This window comes from Taudactylus pleione, unplaced genomic scaffold, assembly GCF_031769625.1.
Source record: "Taudactylus pleione unplaced genomic scaffold, aTauple2 ptg000278l, whole genome shotgun sequence".
NCBI lineage: Eukaryota > Metazoa > Chordata > Amphibia > Anura > Myobatrachidae > Taudactylus > Taudactylus pleione.
In genome coordinates this window covers 4,064,228-4,092,151 of record NW_028284680.1, presented here as the reverse complement: position 1 = coordinate 4,092,151, position 27,924 = coordinate 4,064,228, and the positions used below count along the sequence as shown (strand labels likewise).

Genomic DNA, 27,924 nt, shown 5'->3' with positions numbered 1-27,924 from the left:
CTGAATCAGGCCCTTAGTTTTTACAACTAGCATTTTTCACTGTTCAAAAGCACAATTCACGGGGGCTAATGGCACATGCAATGATAATTTTGTTCCATTTAGTTATGTATAATTGTATCACTGAAATAACAGAACTACCTGCGTGCTACTTTCCTTTTTTCAAACGTGTCCATCACTGTTTTCCTCCTCGTGTTATCATCATAGCAAGCGTGTGCTAAGAGACAAAAACATTGAAATGCACTTTATATTCCTATGACTGAAGCTCCCATGATATGGGTGTCTTCCAAATCCGGGCTCCATCCAAGAAGCATTTTTTTTTTAATTATTATTTATTTAAGCTGTTCGTGCAAGACTGTATTAGTCTACTCTAGTCGGTACCTATTTTCTCTTCCCAGCTCTACTATCCCACCATTTCACTTGTGTAGTTATGGCCCCTAACACTTACCAGACAGATGAGCAGGTTGTAGTCACCGCCCCCTTTATCCATCAAAGAGAGCGAAGTACTATAGTGAGTCACGATGGGTCTTTATGAATGTTGGAACATATGTTTAGAGCGCTATAAAGCCCAAGGATAAAAATGGCTTGAAATATATGCTAAAATATGGATACTGTACATAGAAACAGGGCTGCCATACGTGGACTGATGACCTGTGGAAAAGCTGTGTTGCAGAGTTCAATGAATGAAATAATAACAGGTAACAGAGGTATGTATATGTATATATAATATATATTATATATATATATAAAATTTATTATAACTAATATTTTACGTGACTGTAAGTCAGGTGATGCTTTCTCCCTAGTCTCCTTTGCATAGGGTCCCGTGACATTAGGTGCTGAAGAGTTATTTTACAGCTATGAGTAGACCAGGTATGATAGGTAGTTTTTGATGCATTACCTAGATGTAATTGTGGAGGCTGCCATTGCTTGTATTGTATTTATGCCTCAATGAGGTCACTAGCTCCTAATTATTTGATGTCTTCCTAAATATAAGATCAGCCCACAAAAGCGGCAGCCCATGGTGTAGGCGATGGGTTAACTTGTACTCATGGGACCAGTGAATAGAGAGATCGGTTACGTACAGGATCCTAGATGACCAGTTTGGCCAGTGTATTCAGCCATAGGTAGCGGGGTATAAAATAGCGTTATCAGATATTCTGTAACCACGACGATTGTGCATCTAGTGATCTGCCATGTGTATACTTTTCTTCCAAATTGGGAAATGAAAGCTGATTGATTTTTAATGGAAGGAGAAAAAGAAAAACTGAATAAGTCAGTATTTTATTGTAGGTTGTGCGACAGTTATCTAAATTTTTAATAAACATTTCACAACGCTCAACTGCCAAACCGATGTCATAAAAATTAAAATTTTACAAATTGCAGGATGTTTCAGCGTGTAGGAGATAATGACTTCCAGTCGCTAGGGTCTGGGGTAATGAAGTTTAATTTGCTGCTTCAGAGTTCCACTCAGTGTGGATGTTCACTGTATTAAATTATTCCATGTCTGCTGCAACTTTCTATGGGAAATCAACCACATTTTAAAGCTACAGTGCGTCTCTACAGACAGCACTAAGCACTGCGAGCAGAACTCTGGCTCTCCTTGGTGTTTCCCATGTGACTTTAACCGCACAGGAAGTGGTTTTACATGTGTACTAAGTCGCAGATGAAGCACATCGGAACCCAAGGTGGGGAAAAGCCGCAGATGCTCGCATCGGAACCTTTCTTACACAGACTCTGCCGTACACAGATGTACAAATGTCGCACATCAGATTGATCAGTTCAAGCCGGCAATGTGGTTTTGTTGCTCCCAGTTGATTTATTCATGCGAATAAGACTCTGGGCTTGAGTCCAAAAGCAGATATATCCCGCCATTGTCAGCAGATTGCACATCCGCTGGAGATGGCCATCGCAGACTGCGCATACACACCTAGATGGAGGATATGAGAGCGGATGATTCGCCCTGCGTGTCATCCTATCCCTCTTCCCATGAAATAGGCGTTTCTGGGCAGTTACCACGCGGATGGGAGTGTCGGTGGCATGTAGCCCGACTGCTTGTGTGAGGCATGTGTATGGGATAGGACGCTTGTTTGAGGTGGATATTTTGCGCCCAGCATGGCGTGGCTGAAAATATCAGTACTAATGATGACTGATGGAAAAACAGTGAGCAGAGAAACGATCCGATACTCGCATAGACGGATACATTAGCACAAGATAGTAAAGCTGGCAGCCGCAGATGGACGCCTGTGCCGGTGTTTTGCGTCCGATTCAGGATTGGGCCCACTATGTTCATCCAAGTGCGTCCTTTAAATGACATGTACGCTCTCATCGCTTTAGGTTTTATTTATTGGTAATTTGTGCTGTGTGTTCTGTCTGCTCACAGTACATCAGGGATCTTCCTAACAGTAATGATCAGTATATAGTATTGGCTATAACTCAGGTATTTTCTTCAGGATTAAATGTGATGCCTTAATAAAGAAACATTTATTTAGTTGCTGAATTTCATTGTGTAGCTTACTGTACACTATTTATGAAACTATCTACCATCATACATTGCCGTAGTGTTCCCGCTAGGCTTTTTTAGCGGGGCCCTGTCCGATTTGAAAGTGCTAAAATGCACCTTGCCCTTATGGCGGCGCCCTGCTAAACCAGCTGCCCCCACCCACAGGCTGCAGTGTCCCGCAAATGTTCTGGTGAAACCATCGTAGGCGAGTAATGAGTGTATATGCACTCCATCTATTTACACTGCTTAGAGAGCTAGGGGGCACATGGTGCGTGCAGAAGGGCCCTTCTTAGATAGCCGCCCTGCTTTCCCTAGAGTGAACACTACAATGCTTTGCATATTAACCCCTCGTCATGCAGACTGCTCTACCATGTAGTTAGATAATATACTTATTTAATATACCACTGTATTACTAGCTATTGTGGTTAGATACAAATAGTGCCAATTCCTTCCCATCCTTTGACTGTAGTTGATGCCTGCATGTTGCATCTTGCTGTAATTCTCAGACAGTTCCTGGATCTCTGTCCAGACGTAGATTCTCTCCAAAGAGCTATACCCAGCAAGTGGCAAAACAAAGAAAAAGCAGGTTCAGGCTTATTCTTCATTTATTTACTGTTTTGAAATGAAGATGATATAGTGGAGATTGAGATAATTCTTATTTATATAAATGACTTCTCCCTAACCTGACATAAATATACATTGTCCGTGTACCTCTGCCATGACACCAGATTAAATCTTCCCACTTAATCATAGAGATCAGCATAACTTGGGGCAAATCTGGTCCCCATGCCTGTCCCACTCTTGTAAGTAGTGGTGATGCCAAAACCAAAAATAATTATACTTTAGTATAAACTTTATACTGTGAAGCAGAAAGAAACCACATAGTAATAATTTTATTTATATTGCGCTTTTCTCCAGAAGGCCTCAAGGCGTTTTACAGAAATCATGAACCTAATACAGAGGTTCAGATTTGCAGAAAATACAGAAACCATAAACATTATATAAAGGTTTAGACTTAAAGAAAACAATGAATATAATACAGGGTTGAAGTAACCATTTTGAATCATAACTCAAAGGATACTTTATCCTACCCATGAAAGTACCGGGTAAGGCAGCCATCTTGGGCATGCAGAATGCAGTGTAGCCTACGGTGATTGTTCATGATCAGTCTCCATTAGGTGGCATCACTAGAAGCGAACTGTGATGTCTATGGACCAGGTTATGTTGTTCAGTGTGTGTAGAATGTATGCCATTAATCTATGCTTCCTTTTGACATGGCTTTGGAGAAACTGATCAATATGATGAGAGAGATTGGCTGACAGCGATTAATACTAGATTTTATTGGCCTATGCTAAATAGTACATTACTAGAATTACAGGATGTGCTGCATTGAGCAAATCAAATTCTGAGGATGTCCTTATCCATCCCTTCATTCTTAATGTTTGTGTTTGGAAATCTAATGTTCGGGATGGAGTGTGTTAGGCTGTTATCCCCTTCTATCAACCGCAAAAGGAATTTATGCGAAATTCATTTTATTCACTAAGAAAATAATGAGGCCATGCTTTGAAGAACTGTATACAGGAATTGCTAATTGTTTTGTTATTTCACTTTGTATCGTAAGTTACCATGGAATGACCTATGGAGGCAGGTGCATATGAGATACTAGCTGTGATACAAGCTTTGCCTGTCTCCTTTTTTTTTTTTTTCTCTCACCATCCCCCCTCTCTTCTTGCTATCGCTCTTCCTCTCCACCCCCGACTTGCTCCCCCAACACTTTCTACCAACTCCTCTCTGTCCCCCCCCCTCTCCGCTACCTCAACTCTTTCTCCCCACCTCTTTTTTTTTTTTTTGTTTCCCTTTTCCCTCCACTGTGTTTCTCTCTCACCGTCCCTTCACTTTCCTGTAACATTACTGACACTGGTGGCATGGGTCAGAGGTCATGGAAGCTTGATGACCTCATTTTTATCAGCAGTCCATTATATTATATAAGTCATGTCCGATGTCAAGCAGACAGCTTACCCCCTGATGGCTGTATTCCTTGCTGATCAGGAGAGATTTAAAATGTAATAAAGTTCTTGTAGATAGAAGTGAGTGCTATAGATTAGATTAAGATTGTTCTGGCTAGTTCTTTGGGTTAGAATTCATGGTTGATGTTTGTACCATAGGAAGGTAAGATTGTCCAGATTGGTGCACCTGGTGAGGCTGAAGGTGGAGGCTAAAAAGAAGGATTTGGAAGTTGAGAGCGGGGATTTATTGTCAGTCCTTGGAGTAATATTCATCACTATACTAGCTATTTATTGGCGGTATGTTACACTACATTATATCAGGATGTGCTAACCTAGTTCATTTCAGTTGTATTTATTTTCACTGTAAATTTGCTTCTTTAGCAGTAATTATTATTATAAAGTTGTGGACCATTTGTCATGAAATAATAAAAAAAAAATGTTGCAATGAAATTGGAAGCTGTTGTGGCGTAACCAAACTTTCTGCTTGTCCGGCAGTTCTAGGCCTTAAATCCTGTTGTCAGCAGCATACACAAATAGAGATAAATCAGCGGTGACACCCACAACATCATATTCTAAATATTTTATTGTCTGGACTAGATGCATTTTATACTTGTATACATTTGTTGTAATGCACACAGCGATACACGCCTGCTTAGGTCCTCCAACACCCCAATGTTTGCTGTAATAACTACATGTATTCAGGGGAGTTAAGAAGATGTCACTCTGGATGTTATAACAGCAGCGGCGTATTTTAGTGAGATGTAATTTAGTGAGACATATATTTATACATTAACAATTTTTCTTGAGGGCTTGCCATCAAAAAATGACATGGCCATCCTCTGGACTGGGGCTCAGTGGTTTTTTTGACTGACCTTGAAAACAGTCTGGGCGGATCTCTCTATCCCATTAGAACAGATTTAATTCAAATTATCACATTATAAACTAATAATAGAATGAGAAAATGATTTAGATTTTTTTTTTTGTTACGTGACACCAAAGTATGAAATGTTCACATCATATACCAAGTATGTCATATATCCTCTATGCAAAACACGAGAAAAGGTTAAAAGCCATCATTAGTCAGATCATTAACTTTCTCCCCCATTTTTTGCCCCTACAGTTGGGTTACTGTCATCTCAAAGAGGGGTCTTTGCCATTGCACCCCATAAATAATGATGAAGTCCAGAGACAGAGGGATATTTCCCATATTTCTTGGCTTCTGTTAACTGTAAACAAAGGGCCTCATTTATCAACTGGTTCTATCGTCAGTTGGGAGCTGATTGGCTGGAGCACCATTTATCATATGCAGCGAGTTTTATCACTCGTTGTGAATGATAAAACTCATTGCTAAATGAGAGCCACAGTCTCCTCTTTCAAATGATGTGGCCCCTTAGTAGTTATTTACTGGTTATCACTTGTGATCATCAGACACTATCAACTTACACTGCAGAAATATTAGTAGTGCTGACAGACGGTCGGGGCCTTTAACATGCCCAGTATCCCCCCTTCCTGTCACACCCGGGGACACCTTCGATTGAAAGAACACAGGCCCCACCTTCAAACATTGTGCCCTTTGTAGTAGTTATTTTGTGTTGATCACTAGAGAGTAACACCCTATTCTACATCAAGCAAGTTCTGTTTTTCTTACTGTAGGCCGGGGATATTTTATTATATGATCATTATTGGATTTGGGAGAGTGTATATGTGGTGGCATCAGAGCCGTAACTAGACATTTTAGTGCTCTGTGCCAGAAAGTACATTGGTGCCCCCCCCTCCCATATTGTAAACAAGGACAGTGCGCGTCACAGGCGCATGGCTGAAAAAAAGGCGTGGTCTTGTAGGGAAAGGGCGTGGCCACACTATAGTTCCCCCAATACACATTACGAGACACAGTAGTGCCTCTTATTCACATTACACCACATAGTAGAGTTCCTTATACACGTTACGCTACACAGTAGTAATGCCCCTTACACATTACGCCCACAGTAGTAATGTCCCTTACACATTACGCCCACAGGAGTAATGTCCCTTACACATTATGCCACACAGTAGTAATGTCCCTTACACATTATGCCACACAGTAGTAATGTCCCTTACACATTATGCCACACAGTAGTAATGTCCCTTACACATTACACCCACAGTAGTAATGTCCCTTACACATTATGCCACACAGTAGTAATGCCCCTTACACATTATGCCCACAGTAGTAATATCCCTTACAGATTATGCCACACAGTAGTAATGCCATTACGCCCGCAGTAGTAATGCCCCTTACGCATTATGGCCACTTAGTAGTAATGCCAATTACACATTTTGACCACACAGTACAGATCCCCCCTCCCCCGGGTCTCTTTCCAAAAAGCAGTACTTAGTTGCCTTCATTACAAAGTTTCTCAGCAGGTGGGAGCCGGGGGGAAGCCGCAGTATCTGTATCCGGCAGGAGCCGACGGAACAACAGCATCGCCACCACCGCGGCTCCTCGGCGCAGGGGACTGGACTGGGAGAAACGTCATGACGTCTTTCCCAGTCCCTCCCTGAGACAGTGACACTAGTGAAACGGAGGGGGCGGACCACAGAGGCAGGCAGGTGCAGCGCTGCACGGCCCACTGTAATGTGTATTAGTAGCAGATAAAGAGCCGGGCACACCGCTACTATTATATATTGTAGCAGGCGGTAGAAGAGGTAGTGGCCGTGATCGCAAGTGGAGGCGGCCGATTCCGCCCACCGGGCATGTGCACTGAGTGCAGGCGCACCAGCCGCACCACCCTAGTTACGGCCCTGTGTTCTCTAGAGATATGTCTAGAAAACATTCCACTTATGCTGAATTATTCTGTGTTGTCTATATGGGCACCCTTTTTTTTTTTTTAGCATTTATCAGCTCTGTGAGAGATCTCATGTGGTTCATTTTCCATTGTTTCCTAGTATTCATAATTTGCATTTATATAGCATGTAAAGTGAAGCATGGCTAGACAATTTGCAAGTGTATAGATTATGGGAGATTGGAATTATTGTTGGGAACATTATAGTTCCAGATATGGCAGGGTGCTAAAAATAAACCAAACTTTTGATGGCGCTATAAACTGGAAGAGAAATAAAGTTATTTGAATAATTGAGGCAGCTAATGACATAGCCTTGTCTTACCAGCAGCGATAAGTGCGCGATTATCATATCAGAAACAAACCTTCATCTACTTCCTTGGGAATACATCAATTCTAAAACATGTTGAGTGAACGAAGAGAATTAATTTGTAGATGTGCAGTGATGGCTTCATGGCAACCCAAATCTCAGATTGTCACACATTGGGGAGGGAGGTTATTCGGGGGACCGTCTTTCATTTGGAGAGGTTCAGCTTTCTTTCAGGAAGAAACAGGGGTAGCGGAAGATATAACATAGAATCCTGTTTACATTTGGGATCTGCCCTAACACTGCCCAGCAAGCAGGTGTCTTGCTGCAACACATGCTGTAGTGTTAATGTTTAGTTGTTTGTAGCAATTGATGTGATAACAGGAGCAAGACCTGACAGAAGCAGTATTTCTACAGGAAGAAGTATCGAGCAATGTACACAGTCGAGAAGTGGACCAGAAGGGACGTTGCCCATAGCAACCAATCGGCATTTACCTATCGTTTTATAGAACATACTTAGTTCACTCTAGAGAAAGGGCACTCCAGCGTGATCCTGAAAAGGGGTGTGGTCATGAGAAAAGGGGCATGTCTTTAAGACACGCCCCCGTCCATCACTCTTGGGGGCTTGCTCAGCCCCCAAGCTTTTTCCTTCTCTGTGAAGATATGCCGGGCACATGCGCCTGGCATCTATGTACCGGTGGTGTTCGCTACACCACATTTTTCCCTACCCGCTGGACACTATAGCCCGCTGGTGGGGACGGCACCCGGAGTCTGTTTTAGCGGGGCAACGCCAAAATAATCAGGGGCCGCTTTCTGCTCTTTTGAAATCGGGCAGGGCTTGGTGCTCCGCTAAAACAGCCTAGCGGGAAAGCTATGTACTGCTTGATACACCTCCCTATTCTAAAACCAGGTTGTGAAGCTGATCTGCTCTCCAGAAGCTATAGGATTGAAGACTTGATTAGTATGAATATCGGCAGTGATTTCATTAAAAATAATAAATCCTTTAGAAAAGGGAGCATTAAATTACAGAAATTAGATAGTCCTAAAGTGTCCACCAGATATTCAGGATATTTAGCAGGCCAGTACATACAAATCCAGGTTTCAGATGACTAATGGCAATCTGTGTTTTTCAGTAAGGGCTTTCTGTTTGTTGCGCTAATCCTCTAGATTTCTGTAATTCAGTCGGTCTTCCCTGCTGGCTACACTTCCAGTAGGTAGTTAGGGGATGTGCTTCTGCACGGACAATACCTCCAAATAGAGCAGCGGTTCCCAAGCTAGTGCCGTGGTACCCTGTGCTGCCACAGAGCACCATTCAATTATTTATGGTCATTGTGATAGGCAAAACCAGTTCTGGTGGTTGCCAATCATTCTATATGTCGGCAAACAAGTTTAACCCTGTCCACCGAGATGTAGTTTAATTCCCGGCTGTCCGGAATCCCAATGCCAGCATCCCGACTGCCGGCATCCCGACAGTAAGTAGCATGGTTAGGCACTAGGGGGGAGGGTTAGGTTTAGGCACTAGGGGGGGAGGGTTAGGTTTAGGCACTAGGGGGGGAGTATTAGGTTTAGGCACTAGGGGGGAGGGTTAGGTTTAGGCACTAGGGGGGGAGGGTTAGGTTTAGGCACTAGGGGGGGAGGGTTAGGTTTAGGCACTAGGGGGGGAGGGTTAGGTTTAGGCACTGGGGGGGAGGGTTAGGTTTAGGCACTAGGGGGGGGTTAGGTTTAGGCACTAGGGGGGGAGGGTTAGGTTTAGGCACTAGGGGGGGAGGGTTAGGTTTAGGCACTAGGGGGGGGTTAGGTTTAGGCACTAGGGGGGAGGATTAGGTTTAGGCACTAGGGGGGAGGGTTAGGTTTAGGCACTAGGGGGGGAGGGTTAGGTTTAGGCACTAGGGGGGGGGAGGGTTAGGTTTAGGCACTAGGGGGGGGAGGGTTAGGTTTAGGCACTAGGGGGGGGAGGGTTAGGTTTAGGCACTGGGGGGGAGGGTTAGGTTTAGGCACTATGGGGGGAGGGTTAGGTTTAGGCACTATGGGGGGAGAGTTAGGTTTAGGCACTATGGGGGGAGGGTTAGGTTTAGGCACTATGGGGGGAGGGTTAGGTTTAGGCACTATGGGGGGAGGGTTAGGTTTAGGCACTATGGGGGGAGGGTTAGGTTTAGGCACTATGGGGGGAGGGTTAGGTTTAGGCACTATGGGGGGAGGGTTAGGTTTAGGCACTATGGGGGGAGGGTTAGGTTTAGGCACTATGGGGGGAGGGTTAGGTTTAGGCACTGTGGGGAGGGTTAGGTTTAGGCACTAGGGGGGAGGGTTAGGTTTAGGCACTAGGGGGGAGGGTTAGGTTTAGGCACTAGGGGGGGAGGGTTAGGTTTAGGCACTGGGGGGGGAGAGTTAGGTTTAGGCACTGGGGGGGAGGGTAAGGTTTAGGCACTAGGGGAGAGGGTTAGATTTAGACTGCGGGGGGAGGGTTAGGTTTAGGCTGCGTGGGGGGGTTAGGTTTAGGCTGAATTTAGGTTTAGGTTGCTAGGGGAGGGTTAGGTTTAGGCTGCATGGAGGAAGGGTGAGGTTATTTGCCGACAGGTGTTGGTATCCTAACCCTGTCTGGATGCCGGCGTCTGGATTCTGACCCCCCGCATCCTGTACCCAGCCTCTGTCCACCACTACATAACTGACCCAAAGGATGACCGGTAAGCGCAAGTACCTTAATGTAATCATATTTTTCTACATTTCTCCATAAGATACTTTTGGCCTAGAGGTGCCATGAAAGAAATGCTGATACTCAGGGGCACAGTAAGTAAAGAAAGTTTGGGAACCACTGAAATAGAGCATGACCTTTTTTTATTGTGACCTGAGACTTTCTAACCTACTGCACTGTATTGTGAGAAGTAGACGGCCATTACTAGACTGTCGTGTGGCAATGTATTCCTGGCCCAATACATTTTGAGCTGGAAAATGTCTCCTCGGGTGGATGACCTTGTGTCCAGAGCGACCACTCCTGATGAACCTCCATGTTCGCAGCAATTTGTACTACGCTTCCCCCGTCACTTCTTCTACAGCCGGTCACTCTGATTTGATGCCATTCCCCCTTTATTGTTTCCAGTATCCAGACTTTTAGAGTGATGGTCACCTCTGACATCCCTTCCCTGTAGCACTCAGGTGGGATCGCTCCTCTCCTCTCCTGCGGTCATGTCACTGACAACCAGTGCCTGCCTTCTGTAATTGGCATGTCACTCCTGCATGCCCCGGTGTAATAGACATTATGGGGAGAGAGGGCGGCAGTGCTGCATGGCGGAACGGCTCACAATGACTGGCAGTCTGAATGTGTTGGTTTGCATCATACGTACATATATACCTGAATACATACATATATACATGACTGGAGTGAGCAGCACTGTGTATTCTCCTGAATGGGACCCTGGGTGTGGTGTCTTCTGCAAGGTCTGCGTGCACTCCGTGTCGCATTGCAATCTGTATGATTTACCGTCGGACCCATGCCCGGCGGTTGGAATCCCGGCAGAGGGGGAAATCCCAATCGTCCTAAGGTAAGTATTAACTAACCTATTTCTACCCCCTAACCCTCCCTTAGGGGTGCCTAACTCTAACCTTCCCCCCCAGTGCCTAACCCTAATCCCCACTTTCCCGCCACCTAAACCTAAGTCCCACGGGGGGTGCCCAACCCTTCCCCTAGCCTAACCCTAAACTCCCGGGGGGGTGACCTTCCCTAAGTCCCCCCCGGGAACCCTAAACCTAACCCTCAACCCACGGCTATCCGCGCCCAGCCTCCCTTCGATCGGCATGTCGGGCTCCCGGTGTATTTCGGCATATCAACGCCTGTCTGTAGACCCTTATCGGGATATGACAGTCGGGAAGCCGGCTGTCGGGATTAGGTCCACCGGCTTCCCGACTGAATACCTGCACATGTCGTGTGTTTAGTGTACTGTGCAGCCACTATATACACCATTGCTTACACTTCATATGCCATGTCACTAGGCTGCGTAAGGGCAGAACGCCACTTATTGGGCATGGTGATATTCATCCTGGCTGTGTCACTGGATGTTCTCTGGGAAAGTTTCTGACTGCAGCACTGCTCAGTGCAGCACATGTTGGCTCTGCTGTTAAGATCAAGCAGAAAAGTGCTGAGCCGGCTGCTGAGTGCAGTTTTTAATAGTGAAAAGCTGTTTTTAACCGAATGCCTGTTCCTTCTGTCTAAACCGTGCACAAATGAGACTCCATTGCTGATCATATTCCCGCTTCCATGAGTGCAGCCAGACATGACCCCTTCTGCCCTGCATAGATCCGTAATTCAGCTGCAAATTTCCACAAAGCCCCCTCACTTATTCCTATTCATTTATTAGCATTCAGTTATATAGCGTAAGCAATAATCACAGCGCCTTACAATGGGAAATAAACACTGTAATGGGGCAAGACTGGGTATTACCAGACAAAGTACTGCGTCTGTCTGATAATGTTATATGGGGATTTTGTGTGTGTGTGAATGTGTGTGATTATATATATATATATATATATATATATAATATATATATATATATACTAGTCGTGTAGAGGGACACGCTTGGATCAGATAATTGAAATGACGGGGTGCCTTCCTTAGATAGAATACAACAGGCAAGTGTCCATAGCAAAGGACCAGGCGGCACTCACACGGGCTTCATATAATAAGGTAACGTTAATTTATTGCCAATGTTTCAAGGCCACGCAGGCCTTTTCGTCAGGGTGAAAGGAGTGCATACAGTGAATGTGCTTACCTTATATATAGGGATATGATCCCAGAAATGACCGAGGGATACTCCGTCTCTCGCCGCCAAAGCCGTGCCGAGTGTGACGTGACGTAAATAAAAAGGTGAATATATAAGCTTACATGCACAGTAAATATATGAAACACTGTTACAATGGAATAAACATAGTGTTTAAAAAAAGAAACATATTTCTGCTTAATTAAAAGAAAAACATAAGTGGTAAAGAAGATAGAAAACATGGTAGTGATGAAACAGAATAAAAATGTAAATATATAAATCTCCAGACATATGAAGCCCCTATGATATAATACAATTCTGTTTCATCACTATCATGTTTTCTCTCTTCTTTACCACTTTTATGTTTTTCTTTTAATTAAGCTGTAATGTTTCTTTTTTTTAAAACACTGTTTATTCCATTGTAACAGTGTTTCATATATTTATTGTGCATGTAAGCTTATATATGCTTTTTAATATGTTTTTGTTATAACTTTTTTTTGGCCAGCGCTTCTCCCTCTCTCTCCCCCTCTTGTTGGATGCCGTGGTATACACCCCAGTTGATGTTGCATCCTGGTTTCCTTGGCAACCCTTTCAGCACTGCTGTGCCGTTTTGCACCTTTTTGTTTAAGTCATGTCACACGCGATGCCGGCTTTGGCGGCGAGAGACTGAGGATCCCTCGGTCATTTCTGGGATCATATCCCCTTATATATGGTAAGCACATTTACTGTATGCATTTCTTTCACCCTGATGAAAAGGCCTGCGTAGCCTTGAAACGTTGGCAATAAATTAAGGTTACCTGATTATATGAAGCCCGTGTGAGTGCCGCCTGGTCCTTCGCTATGGACACTTGTTTGATTGATTTATATATATATATATATATATATATAAATCAATCAATCTCAATCTATGTATAGTATTGAACACAACATTTTCCTCAGTTAATATATTTGTAATGGGTCTATTGCTGACATTTGGCGAAGTTTTCATTAACAACCCATGCAATCCACACATGCAAGGAAATCAAACCATAGATGTTCATTAATTAAGTTATGTGTAATAATGTGAAATGAGACAGGGAAAAAGTATTGAACACACTTACTGAAATGTATTTAATACTTCGTACAATAACCTTTGTTGGTAATGACAGCTTCAAGACGCCTCCTGTATGGAGAAACTAGTCGCACGCATTGCTCAGGTGTGATTTGGGCCCATTCTTCCACACAAACAGTCTTCAAATCTTGAAGGAAGATTCCGTGGCCTCTTCTATGAACTCTGATCTTTAGTACTTTCCATAGATTTTCAATTGAATTCAAGTCATGTGATTGGCTGGGCCATTCTAGCCACGATTTGCCATGTACGAAGCATAGATGCGAGAGGACATATCTGAAAGTTGAAGGCTTAGTGACGTTACATGACCATGTAAATGCATCAGGATTTTGCTGGAGAACTAACATGCAGGTCGCAGAAATACAAGGTGACTTGTAACATCCATAATACATGATTTTAGTTGTGCCCTATTCCTTTATAATACACAGCTTTTCCTAATGAGGCTATTAGAGGCGATATGAGGATAGGCATCTGTACTGTGGGGTGTTCCAGCCATGCCCATAGCCATAGGACATTCCTTTCGGCAGAGGTGCCTGCTGCAGCCAGCAAAAGGTCATAGGGTGCAGTGGTATATTCCAGGTGCTACAGAGCATGGATAGTAGTATACAAGGTAAATTGTGCTTATGTCTAGCTGCAAGATGAAGAGTTTAGGTTTACCTGCAATGCTAAAGGATATTTGTGTGACGTTATTGCTCAATCCCTCAAATGGTATTTTCATTGCTTGGCCTTTGTTATCCGCTTTGCAGATATTTCCATCTTATAACAAATATCTAAAGAGCTGACTTTAGACGAGATCGCTGCAAGCCAATATTCTAGGAGTCTGTGATGCCAACAATACATTGTATCCAAGAATGTCTCTCTCTATCATCTCTCTTGCTCTAAGCGCAGGGATGGAAAGCTGTAAAATAAATGTCGGTGATAACATTAACAGTGCCGTGTTGGCAGGGAGGTCGCAGCTTGCGTCCCAGGGCAGGCTAGACTAGTGTGAATACAAAATGTCACAATGACTGGATCAGGCACCGCTTGTACTAATGGGCTGCTTGTAATTATTGACCCTGCTGCCAGCAGCACAATGCAGCTGATTTTTACAAGGCATTAATGTGCGCTGTACGACCCTTGGCAATCACAGGGCTCCCACGGAAGCTCTCGCATTGTGTTAATCTTATGGAAGAGAAACCATCTATTTGCAAATAAATAGTCAAATTTCATTGGGTTTTCTCCTCTCTGGCCTGTTAGTGGCTTTGACAGATGTATACACTTGGATTGTGTACCAAACTCCTTAAAATTGAAATTATCCATGTTGCATTTGTAATATCAGTAGGCTTTGTGGTGAAGCTTAAGTTTAATGATCAGATTGAATGTCGTCGTAGGACAAGACTGTTTTCCAACTGGCGTAATATGAAGCAATTAGAACTGTCAGTATAAAAGCTGCATTTGTTCACTTGGAGAATAATGTATGAAAGTTGAGGCAAATTGTCCCTAGGATAACCTTCCTTCTAAAGATATAGGACCGGCTATAAAAATAATTGCGGTTTTACCTACCGTAACAACCGGAAAGGTGCACGGCTGCGCTATACACAAGGTAATGACAACACCTCGGAGCTAACTGAATCTGACCATGTATACAAACAAACCAATAGGACCACAACAGCGCTTGTCAAATAGCAGCTATTCGTAGGGAAGTGTCAATCTCTGATCAAACAGCACTTTGGGGATAAAATCAAAATGTTCAGACACCAAAAAAATTTTAAATTAAGATGTTTCAAGTGGCTTGGTAGATAAAGGACAAAAATATTTATTATTAATGTATTATAAATCCACATTAAAAAGCAAGAAAAATATTAATTAATTCATGCATTCACAGTATATCATATAAATCCAGTTGTAGTCATCAGTACGGTCACTGGGGACCCTAATAAGGAGAATTAGACCACATGTGAGTCCAGATAATTATCCGGTAACATAGACAATGTTATCTGTGGATATAGAGCTCATTTGCTAATCACCTAATGAGGATGATATTTAGGTGCATTTTATTAAATACAGATCCGGTATAATGACCAGCCGGTCGACAAATAATACCTGTCTGATGGTAAAGCCGATCTGCATTAGCAAGGCCTCTCGCAGATGGTAGTGTGCACACATTTCATTGGGCTCGATTCAGTTCAGCGCACTGGTTGACTGGAGAAAGCCGACAAAAGTGCTGGGCGCAAGGCTGTTTTCCGGCTAGACCGGTGAAAACAGCCTCGCGGTCGGCACTCGGTTCTCGCGACTAAACACCCAGCTTAAGGGCCGTAGTCAATTAGGTGCGAAAAGTCACGTTTGGCAAAAAGCGTTCGCTGGTGCTAACTTTTCGCGCATGTGTGTGTATCGCGCTATCCAATTGCCACAGTTTTTGCAGGTGCGAAAACTTGCTAGGTAGAAACCAGTGAAAAGTTTTCACCATCTGAGAGGCAGGTGATAAAATTATCAAAATCTCTATTTTTGGCTTAAAATTTAGGGACTTGGGTCAGAACCCTTTGCTTCCCCCTAAGGACTAATTAGGCAAAACAATTTAAAAATTAACTTAATTCCCCCTAAAAATTACATGTCATGTTTGGTGTGAAAATGTAAAAAGTTTTGGAAACTGGGTTTAAAGTACTGGGTGAGATATTTTGGGGGGTGGTATGGATGGGACAGGTATTTGGGGGGCTGTGTGGATGGGACAGGTATTTGGGGGGCTGTGTGTATGGGACAGGTGTTTGGGGGCTTTATGGATGGGACAGGTGTTTGGGGGCTTTATGGATGGGACAGGTGTTTGGGGGGCTGTATGAATGGGACAGTTTGGGGGGCTGTATGGATGGGACAGGTGTTTGGGGGGGCTGTATGGATGGGACAGGTGTTTGGGGGGCTGTATGGATGGGACAGGTGTTTGGGGGGCTGTATGGATGGGACAGGTGTTTGGGGGGCTGTATGGATGGGACAGGTGTTTGGGGGGCTGTATGGATGGGACAGGTGTTTTTAGGACTGCAGGGGGCTGCAGCAGGTGTATTTTAAAAAAATGTAAAAGTGTACTTTATAGACAGATAAATATACTAGACCCCATTTTTATGTACCCCCCCAATTTAACTACAGTAATTATTTTTTCCAAAACACATTACTTTATATCATTTTTCCACACTAATACAAACATGCATATACAATAACAGCCCTTTGACTCACTTTAAGAACCCAAAATACTTTTATTAGGGCTATTAATACACTTCTATAATGATTTCCAGTGTCAGGCATTCTATGGGCTTTTATGGGGTGTAGACTGATTTCCCAAAAATGTGCTGTACTTTTCGCTGGTTTCGCCATGCGCAATTATCGCACATATGCGTTTTCGAGTGTTTTGCAATTGGATAGGGCGAAAAGCGGGAACGCGCATTAAGAAACTTCGCCATGCAAGTGCTTGTCGCCAAACGTGACTTTTCGCACCTAATAATTTACGGCCCTAAGTCGCAAGAACCGGCATTCTCCGACTTAACTGGCAACTGTCGGACCAAGCAGCGCGGTGACTTGAATAGCTCCAGGAGCTCCCTTCCGGGGCTATTCAGCGTCGGGCTGAATTGAATCGAGCCCATTGTTTGGATAATTAGAGGCTCCAGAGTTGTTTACTGTATCCTAATTAGGAATGTTATGATGAGTATCAAGGAGCTTTCAATGTTGCTTTTAAGGTAATTATAAAGCATCAGAAGTGGCCCAGGTAAAGCCCGGGGCCTCAGTCCATTGAGAGGAATGATTTCATACTTACGGATCACCTACAGTCCAACCAGACGGTACTACAGTGATACTGCCGAGAATGGCAGGGCCCAGATGGTGACTGAGGTAGGTAGAGACCTAGATAGGCACACAGCTGTAACTGCAACTAAATGTGCCCTTACCACGTACAGTATTAAATTGAGAGAGGGAGGTAATGTATATGATCAGTCATTGTTGGTTTTCCTTGTATGATTTAGAAAAACCTTTAGAGATGCCTATTAATTTGCATTATTTATGTATTTTGTATTGATCGTTGCAAAGAATCCAGAATGGCTAAAATCATTAGGTAGAACTTATGCTCAACACCCCCTGAGTATAAGTACAATAGGGATGTAGTATACTCTGAGTGTTTTCTGCTTTCAGTTAGGTAATAAACAATACAAAAAGCCACTTACTGAGTTGAAAATGTGCAAAGTATTTAAGTTGTTAATTCAGTAAAATGAGCTGTTTAGATGTCATTCTATATTTCTAGTAGTAAAGGTCCAGTTTGACACATGAATTCATATCTATTACTTTTATTGGATATAGCTTTGTGATTGGTGTCCACAGGCGTTCTGTATGTAGTGATAGATCATGTGCATGAATGTATACCCTGCATTGTGAGAAAAGAAGAGTCGCACAGAATAGTTGTGGGTTCTAGAGGGGCATGTTTGTCCGTGTAGCATGACAGGATGTCTGGATAATATTGTGTTATTTAAGTGAAGATGGGGTTTTTTTGTTTGCCGAATTCTGTGCAGACGCATGTGCCGACCACTATACACACATGCACTAATTAGAGAGATGGGTGACCGATGGCGTCTTGGTAGTTTCCCACAGCTCCCTGATATTTGTAGGTGCAGGAGCTTGGGTGCTATAGGACCTCATCACCACAGCCCATAAATGCTCCATTTGGTTCAGGGCGAATGTCGGAACTTTTTAGAATGCTCCTCAAACCAGTTCTGTACATCTTGGGATTGATGACATGGTCCATTATCCTACTGGAATATTCCATCGTTGTGGGGGTACATGAAGTTTATGAAGGGCTGCAAATAGTCGTCAAGCAATGCAACGTTACGATAAGCGATCAATTATTTGTTCAGATGGACCTTCGGACCCAATACATGAGACATGAATACACCCCACACCCACCATCAGCCTGTACGGTGCCTTGTTGACAACTGGGGTCCATGGACTCATGGTGCCTGCACCACACCCAAACCCTACCATCATCCCGAAAAAACTGAAACAGTGACTCATCGGACTACACCACATGTTCCCAGTCCTCCCAGGGTCCAATTAGCGACATCAAGAGCCCAGGTGAGGTGCTGTGTCCGGTGTCGTAGTGGTAACAGGGGCACTCTGGTGGGTCTTCTGCTCCAGTATCCCATGGAAGCTAAAGAAGGCTGCACTGACCTGATGGATATGCGTCTGGTACCTCCTGCATTGTATGTGGATGTGATATGAGCCAGTGTTGCTGGTCTGTTACCACGGACAATTTTGGCCATACACTGCTGTCACTATCATTAAGCACCTGTGGTCAGTCACTGCGCTGTGCACAGTGGGTGGTAATGCCTTCCATGAGGTATTCCTGGTACACCCGTGACACCGTAGATCGAGGAAGGTTGATGTCCGCACAACTTCGGAAATGGAATGTCCCATCTGTCAGGCACCCAATATCAGGCCTCGTTTGAACGCCGATAATTCACATCGCCTTGCCATGAGCAGCCTTGCCGGTGTTCATACTGACTCACAAGATGTCAGATGACAACTGATGCAGGCCTGGGCATCTCCAAGATGTCACAGTACGACGACGACGCCACCTACTATTACATTTACATACTGGTATCCCATGACTTTTGGCACTTCATATATACACACGCACACTCCACACTCTAATCCTTACATACATGTATTTAGAACATCACATATATTTTGTGAGCTGCCCTAATGAATATGCATTTTGACTCCTATGCACATATACGTGGCCAGTCCTGTACACATCATCTTAGAAGTAAACCATTGATACATAGGATCATGAATTCCAATTATACACACACACGCGCGCACACAATCAGGCTCCAGACCTCATACACACAGAAAACTCCCATCTGCATGCAGGTTCTCTGATCCCCATACAGTCATGTAGCATTCCTGCTAGGCTTTTTTAGCGGGGTGCTGCGCCCAGCCCTGTTTCTGAAGGGCAGAAAGCACCCTGCCCTCCAGCGCGGCGCCCCCCTGAGACAGCCTGCCGGTTCTGTCTCCACCCGCGGGTCACAGTGTCCCACGGGTGGTCAAAACGGCGGCCCAGCGGTCACCGCCGATGAATGGATGCCGGGTGCATGCGCCCCGCATCCATTCACTGTGACCGCAGTGCTTGGGGGGCTACCCGGCATGTCCGTAAGTGCCGGGCACGCCCCCAGGAGCGACCAAAAGGGGACACGTCATAAAGACACGCCCCCTTTTCTTTGGCCACGACCCCTATTTGGGCGCACGCAGAAGTGTCCTAGCTCTAGGTCCGGCGCCCTAGTCATGCAGTCACCCTAAACGTGCAGGCATGATCCTGATCCTCATACACAAGTACACGTACTGTAGTACAGATGTGAGTGCGGTGCAAGTGATAGAGTACTGTGCTGTGCACATTCCAATTCCCTATGTATGTACATGTAATGTGCTGTACACACCACCAGTGGCACTATGAGTTAATAACTAAACAAACATGCATTCTATATATACACACACGCATTCTACACGTACACGCACGCATTCTACACGTACACACACGCTCCTTTTTACACAGCCCTCGCACACATTGCATATTTACAGATATGAATAGATTATACACACTTTTATCTAGCGCAGCCTGTAACATGACAGCTAGGAGCTGATTGGTTGGTACTTTATCTCTCTCGGTCACCAAGATTTGATAAATCTCTCCCAATTGTGTGTAAGGGCACTAAGGAAACTTCTTTAGGCGGCATCTAAACAAGTCCTGAGAATCCTTATGAAACTGAGCCATAAAGCAGCAGCAGAATTGTCATATCCACAGGAAATCCTCCTAATATGATGGGGGTTTAGTTTAGTAAAATAATTGAAATCTACATGGGGCAAGCACAAGAATATGAGCAAATAAATCCACTTGTGTACATTAATATAAATAAAAGCCCGTGCCTCAGTGCGTTGAACACTCATTTAGAGAGAGGTATTATTTTAGGCAGATGGTAATTCTATATCTTGTGTCACTGTGGCTGTTACAGCAGCAATTCCGCATAGACTGTTTGTTTTTTCTTGGCTATCCTGTGTCTCCTTTTCATAATCTCTCCGGACGGTCTGCCAGTTGCAAACACACAGGCTCACAGAGCTCGGCATAGCATGTAAAGTTAGAGGGGGAAGGAGATTTTAGAGCACATAGGGGTTTTCCCTGTGCCTCTGCTCACTAAATCAGGTGCCACATGACTGTGGTTGCCATGGCGGTCTGTGATGCAGAGCAATAAATTGTCAGTAGCAGCCTGAGGAAACAAACCAAGTAAAAATGGTAAGAGCTGCCTTTCCTACAGCCTTTATGTAAAAACAAGTCTACTAGGAAATGATTTGTGGTCTGTTCTATCTAGTAAGGGGTGCACTTGTGAGGTAGAATAGGGTTACAGGAACGCCATTGCCCACATCTGGACTTTTCTGTCTTTGGGACAAGTCTCCTCTTTGCTTTATTATCACATATCCATTGTGTAAGTGCATTTGTGCCAGTGTCCAGCTCTCAGACAGTTTGGGGGTTCTGAATGCTGTGACACCCCCTGGATGTAATCCTTTCTTGTGAATGTGGCAATTAAGCTGTCCTCACACTCTCTCCCCAAGTTAGTCCAGACCGAGTGAGTAATCGTGTTAATTTCATATCGTCAGCGCCCCCCTTTTCTGCTTTGTGCAAGCTGAGCACTTGCTACCCCGCTGTCTGTTTTTCCTTGCTAAGGTTCACTTGTAATTATGTTGATTTTCATCAACCCACCCCCTCATGGAAGCTTATTAGTTTGAATATTTTTTATTTATGATCATTTCACCAAACTCCTGCTAGCAATTCCAATTACTCTCACCGCTTCCTTGTAATTGTCTTTCCATAATGGCTCAGAAACAATTGCACTAAATGAGGTGGCTCCAGCAAGATGAGAGTCTCACTTCATTAAAGGCTAATGTATTCTCAGCTCCCGCGCGGTGGGGCCTGGCTTGAAAGTGAGACGTTTAAACAGCTTCGCTTTTTATTCAGCCACAGACTCTGCAATATTTTCTTTATTTTGGTGGCCTTATTTGAGGTGAAGGATTTTTTTTTTTTTTTATAATTTTATTTTTTTGGAAAGTCGCTTGTGGGATTCTTGTCATTAGTCAGTGACCTCTGCTTGTATCTTAGAGCTGCGGCATTCTAAAATTCAGCACGGAACCATCTGATATCTGTATGTTTGCAAGTGGGATTCTACGTCCATCCTCAATGCGCCATGCAGCGCAATATGCCTGGGGTGAGTGAGCCGAAAGGTCCCGTGCAACTCTGCTTGCGTCAGGCGCCGAAAATACGTCTTAGTCACGATGCCACTAGGACGCGCAAGGAGACTCTGCTGATTAATTTATGTGACATTTGTATATCTGCGTGCACCTGAGTCTATAAACGGAAAGTGGCGTAGGAAAAAAGCTGCGGCCGTTGCATCTAAGCACTTCGTATGAAGAGTCGAAGTGTCGAAAAGCAAACGAATCAACACAGACTCCTGGTGCGCCCTAGTCGCATCGGATTGTGGCAAAAATAGGCGCAAAACAAAAATCCAGCGCTAGGGGAGTGTGCAAGGACACATCTGTATGTATGAAATAAACTATCCACCATTTGATGGACCATACAAGACCTTTGTGTTAGATTTTGCAGAAATGCTTAATTTTAGGCTTGTTTCTGGTTTCCTAGTACTAGATGTGTTGTCATATGGAAGTAATTGGGAGAAGACAGAATCCGTAGACCTTACAGCAGCGTAATAGAAAGATGACCTTTATCACTCGCCATAAGGCCGAAGGTACCTCTCGCCCTGTATTTTTTATTTCCTCTATTTTGTTTATATAACCTAAAAGCAGGCATGACAAGCATGCGGCCTGCGGGCCGCATCCAGCCCAAATAAACATTTTATGCGGCTCGCGTCTGTGGGCCCAAATACAAATATAATGCGGCCCAAACCCCTGCCGCGATTGGAGCTCAGCTCCGTTCGGGCAGTGTTTACTGTATTTAAAACTGGGAACTCTGGTCTCTAAAGCTATCAGAGACTAAAGAAGCCAGTGATCGCTTCAGAGGCCAGAAGCGATCACTGGCTTCATGACGTCACCCGCGATGAGAGGAGCCTGCGTCTGCTGGATCTAGTTAGATCCAGTCAGCGGCAGCATCTACGCGGGAGCGGTGCCCAGTGCCAGAGTGAAGAGAGGTAAGTAAGAGAGAGGTATGTACTGCATTGGGGCCTGTTCTACACTGGGAGGAGGCACAGTATAAGGGGCACTACTGAGGGCACAACATAGGGAGCACCGCATAAGGGGTACTACTAGGGGCATTACTGGGGCACTGCATAATGGGCACTACTGTGGGCATTGCGTAAGGGGTACAACAAGTGGTATTACTGGGGGCACTGCATAAGGGGCTCTAATACAGAGGGCATTGCATAAGGGGCTCTTATAGAGGGGGCATTGCATAATGGGCACAACTACAGTGGCATTGCATAAGGGGCTCTAATACCAAGGGGGCATTGCATATTGGGCTCTAATACAGGGGGCATAGCATAAGGGGCTCTAATACAGGGAGCATTGCATAAGGGGCTCTAATACAGGGGAGCATTGCATAAAAGGCACTACATTCATTTTTATCAATAATAATCCTTTCAAAATTGCCTTTTAAGACTTTTTTTTTTTTTTCTTGCGGCCCACACACTCTTAGACCTTGAATATTCGCCCCGGTTGGTATTTTGAGTTTGACATGCCTGACCTACAAGTAATAAGTGTGCAGATGTCGCCATTGAATGGTGTTGGTACTTTGTGCACTCTTCCCTATAATTTCTGTGTCTCCTCCTAGAGCCCAATGTCGGCAGGAGGTGGACAGGTAAATGCAGTCACACCAGACACCGCATTCAGGCAGCTTTGTGCTTTTGCAGAGACCTAGGAGGTGGTCATAAGGAACAGCCACACCCTGGTGCAGGTCAATGTTCCTGTGACTTCTGAATGACATCAATCGGCTGTTGAGCAGGATCAGAGGCAAATAGACACTGTACAGTAATTTGTGGTCAGTGAAGTCTTAAACTAACTCACTGAGCGGCAGACCTGGGGTGTAGTTGGGTGCTTTTAGTCAGGTCTGATATACAGTATTCTGATGGTGTGGATTAGTGGCTACATATGAATGGCCTTATTTGAGCCAAGGCTGCTTATAGGACATAGACCAGGCAAAGAAGTGGCTGGCACATCCCCTAGGTCTCTTATCATTTGTCAGAGCATATATAGTCCACTTGTCTACGTAGGTTACAGTCCCTGCACAGTGCAGGATCCACAACGTATTGCTTCTGATTTTAGTTACATTCTGGATGTGGGTGTCTGTTGTAACTGCTACTGTATTCTCTTCTCCAAGTCAGTCACTTGTGCGCAACTTTGCAGCAAGCATGCGAACAGTCACATGATTAGCAAGGCCAACCAATCAGATCATTAAAACAATTGCGTCACAAACGTTCGCTCCTGCAGCAACAGCACAAAAACGTGTGTTTACGCCTTTGTATAAGACACACACATTTAATTGATGATTTTTTTTTTTTTTTTTTTTTTTTGTAAACTGATAAAACTTTTTTATAATTGTCTTCAATCCGATGATATTAAATCTCTCCGTCTGTAACATGATGGTTTTGAGCTCTGGGCGAAAGACTTAGGCTGCATACACACGTAAAGATTTTCTGTCCAACCATCGAACTAGTTGATTGGTTGGAATGAAAATCTGGTAACTGATGGGAGTAACTGATGATCAGCAATTTGCTCCTAAATGCCAGAAAACAGATGACAATGGTCGGTCAGACAAGTTTGTTAAATGTTTGATCTAAACAATTTGTTCCCACAACAGTTTTTGTCCATTTTTCGGCATTTGGGAGCAAATTGCTGATTGTCATTTGCTTTCATACCTTACCAGATTTTCATTCCGACCAATCAACTAGTTGGATGGTCGGACAGAAAATCTTTACGTGTGTACCCAGCCTTTGATTATTTCCTTACGCCTTTGATGTATAACGTAGGGATCACTTTTACCTTGTTTGAAAAAGGATCTTTGTGAAGGAGACGCTAAGATGAACCTCGAGGAGCAGACTTGGGTACATTTATTTTATTATATACAGCAGAAACGCTCCTTGTATCCCGTCCCGAAATGATCAGATTCGTCTGAGATCGCTTTTCAGAGCAATTTACCAGGAATGCAGCGTTCGCTGCTTCTGTGGCCGTTCTGTTGTGGGGAGCTAGAAGCAAAAACATGTTTAATGTGCCTAAATCTCATGTTTAATTAGCACCTTCCCGCACGACATTCCCCACCCCCCTCATCCAGGCTGTGCCCACAGTGTCCGTTACAATAGAATTGCCCCACTAAATGCAGTAATTGGGAGGCCGTGCAGAAGGTGGCTTATCTCTAGGCAGGAATGTCTAACTGGAAAGAAAGTTAGTCTCCCATGTAAACATGGATTGTGGCCAGGATATGTGCTTTTCTCATAGACGGAGGATCCGTTTCAGCCCCAGACCACATGTCCATGGGGAACAGTTACATGTTGGTTAATTGCAGACAATTCCATTCCTATCCTGGTTATCAGACCTAGTGCTTGCCGGTGGATCACTTTCTCCTGCACTATCTTTCTAATTGGCCAGAAAGAGTGTAACCTAAAACTGTGAAAGGCTGAAGCCTGTTCCCTTTGAGGCCCAAGAAAAACAGCCTTAACTTAGACAGTCAGGGCTCGGAGGCTTAGCTCTGTTTTATACGCTGTCTCATTTTTCCAGGTCTTGTTATCCTTACCCCACACTTAGCTCTCAGTCCTCAGAGTAGCACTTCAGACAGATATTAAAGTTGCATATATGGGGGCACTTATAATATCCTGGCACACTGTGGATTTTCACTGAAAGCAATTGCCTGAAATCATCACACTATTGGCATAATTCCGTCATTCCCAGACAACTGTTGTAGCGCGGACACACAAATGCGTTCTATTAAGTTATTTATATATAGCACACAATACGCAGTGCTTTACAAAGGATATGTCAGACATTCCCATAAGTCCCTACCCCAGCGGATCTTTTATATGATGCCACAAGGGGTTTACAGCGCCTTACAAAGTACAGAAACATTATGAACAAAACAATAAACCGTGTTAGAACATTGCAGGACATGGTTTATAAACATTGTTGCAGTAGCATAGTATGGGGCAGCCAAGGCCAAAGGTGGGGAGGAGATGATGGTGTGAGTGAGGAAAGATTAGAATGTAAGCTCTCACGAGCAGGGCCCTCGTCTCTCACGTGCTTCGCCTCCCCCTACTTATAGTATCATTTACTCCTAACTCCCCACAACGGCACCTAACACCTGGTTGCTCATGTCCTGCTGCTTGTGTTATGCAGCTATGTTTATACACCATATCCTTGTCCTGTATTGTTTTGTATTACTATTAACTGGTTTTCTTGTGTGCTCATTTACTGTGTAAGGCGCTGCGGAACCTTTGTGGCGCCATATAAATAAAGGATAATAATAAAGATAAGTACATGTGGGAGGAGGGCCCTGCTCGTAAGAGCTTATTCAGTCATGTTTCTGGCATTAGATGAAAGTGGTGTTTAATGTGGAGTAATTGTCAACAAAATGTCAGTGTTGCAATGGGCTTTTTTTTCTCAAAATTTTAGAACTTTTATTTGTTTTTGTTTTTTTGTTGGGGGTGTGGCTTACAATCTTTAAAAAGCGGTTGAAATGTAAAAATATTCTGTGTAGGTAAAACATGTAATATTTACGAATAGCATTACTGCTGTTGACAACTACATTGTGAAGAAAGTGAAAGTGTTTTCCCCATCAGGCAGAGCTTAGTGTTGCTGTCAGTGCTCCCCATCGTGCTGTGCGTAGCTTCTCCCTGTCACTCTCTGTAAGGCCTTCCCTATTGTGTATTGCTAAGGTATATGAGAGTCGCTTCATTCCGGTCCTGTCTCCATCTCGCTCTCCTTGTGCCACGAGTGAAGCGTTGCTCACTCTGCAAATGTGTGATGGGGAAATGTCGACATCTGTTACTGCACAGCTCAATTAACTCCCAGAAATGTGATTACCACAGATCAGGAGTCACTTATGTTCCCCCTCATCTCGTTTAGAATATTCGCTGGTGATAAAGCGAGTTGTCACGTTATAGATTGCGTGTTTGGGCGAAGCTGTGCGCAGTTTACATTTTCTTCGTGTACGCCCCACACCTGCCAGCCTGACTCCTTTCCACAGTGAGATAAAGCAGGTCCTGCTTTTCACATGTGTTTTCCCATTGCAGTCACCTGTGCAGAGTAGATTATATGGAGATAAGGGCGTGCTAGGTTATTGCAATTATAAAACTAATGTAAAAAGCAGAAACTGGGGATTATGTCACTGTGACCAGTAGCCTGGTGATCCCAGGTATGTTGCTCTCACCAGTAGCACTAACCCTGCACTTCCCACTGCTCCGCCTGTTAGAGGTGCTTCTAATTTACACCAAGCAAGGATGTATCGTTCTTGGCATAAAAATCCTGATGGAAAAACCACTTTACAGGAAAAATACAGTCTTACTTAAGGCTACTTGTATTCTTACATTGCACACATTTGCGATAAACTATAGTAATCCAGGAAATTAATGTGTTAGGTCAGTTTGACTACATTGCAGTGTGTTGGTCAGTTTGTGATGTACGAGAATAAACGTTGTCAGCATGAAGCCAGATAATGGAAGCTGATCTAGCTCTGCATGTAGACCACAATAATAGGCCCAGACTCAGTGTCCAAAGTGTTTTGCTCTCTAATACCGCTCTTCCAACTAAATCTTGGGTCTGACCCGAGATTTAGGACAGTTCAAAAACAGGTCAGACCCATGGCAAACCCCTTTTCTACTGCGGTGCCAATCCGGGTTATTCCTGGGTCGGCGCCATTTACACTGCACACGGGTGCAGAGGAACACTTCTCCCGGCATTTGGGGATGACATCATCTCCAAGTGCCGATAAATCAGGAAGTCCCCATGCTGTAAACGGGACCCGAGTCGGACGTCCAAGATTACCCGTTTACACTGCAGGTTTTCACGGGTCGTTCCCTTGTTAAACCCTGTCAGTTACCCGGGTTGGATTGCCAGGTAACTCGGCCTGAGAATCCAACCCTTGCCCCTTTTACACCTAGCAGCAACCCGGGTTAACCCTGCAATAGCCTGAATTATTAGATGTGGTGTAGAAGGGCTATTAGAGGACATTGTTTGATCTCCTATCACTAGAGACATACTAGCTGAAACATTCAAAACTAGAAGCTGTACTTTATTTACAAAATAAACTTTTATTGTTGAATTAACTTATCATTGTTTCCATCTGTATGTTTTGTTTTGTTTTTGCTGAAGGAAGTGTCCACATGTAACCGTGTACTCAGACCCCATATTCCTTGAATGCCGTGTGTTTGAAATTTCTGCTGAGAG

At 44.1% G+C, this 27,924-nt stretch overlaps 1 protein-coding gene across 10 annotated transcripts in view; it reads left to right on the top strand.

The window, feature by feature from the left end:
* Positions 1-27,924, top strand: part of PKNOX2 (PBX/knotted 1 homeobox 2) — a 500,974-nt gene that overhangs the window by 146,182 nt on the left and 326,868 nt on the right. The window lies entirely within an intron of this gene.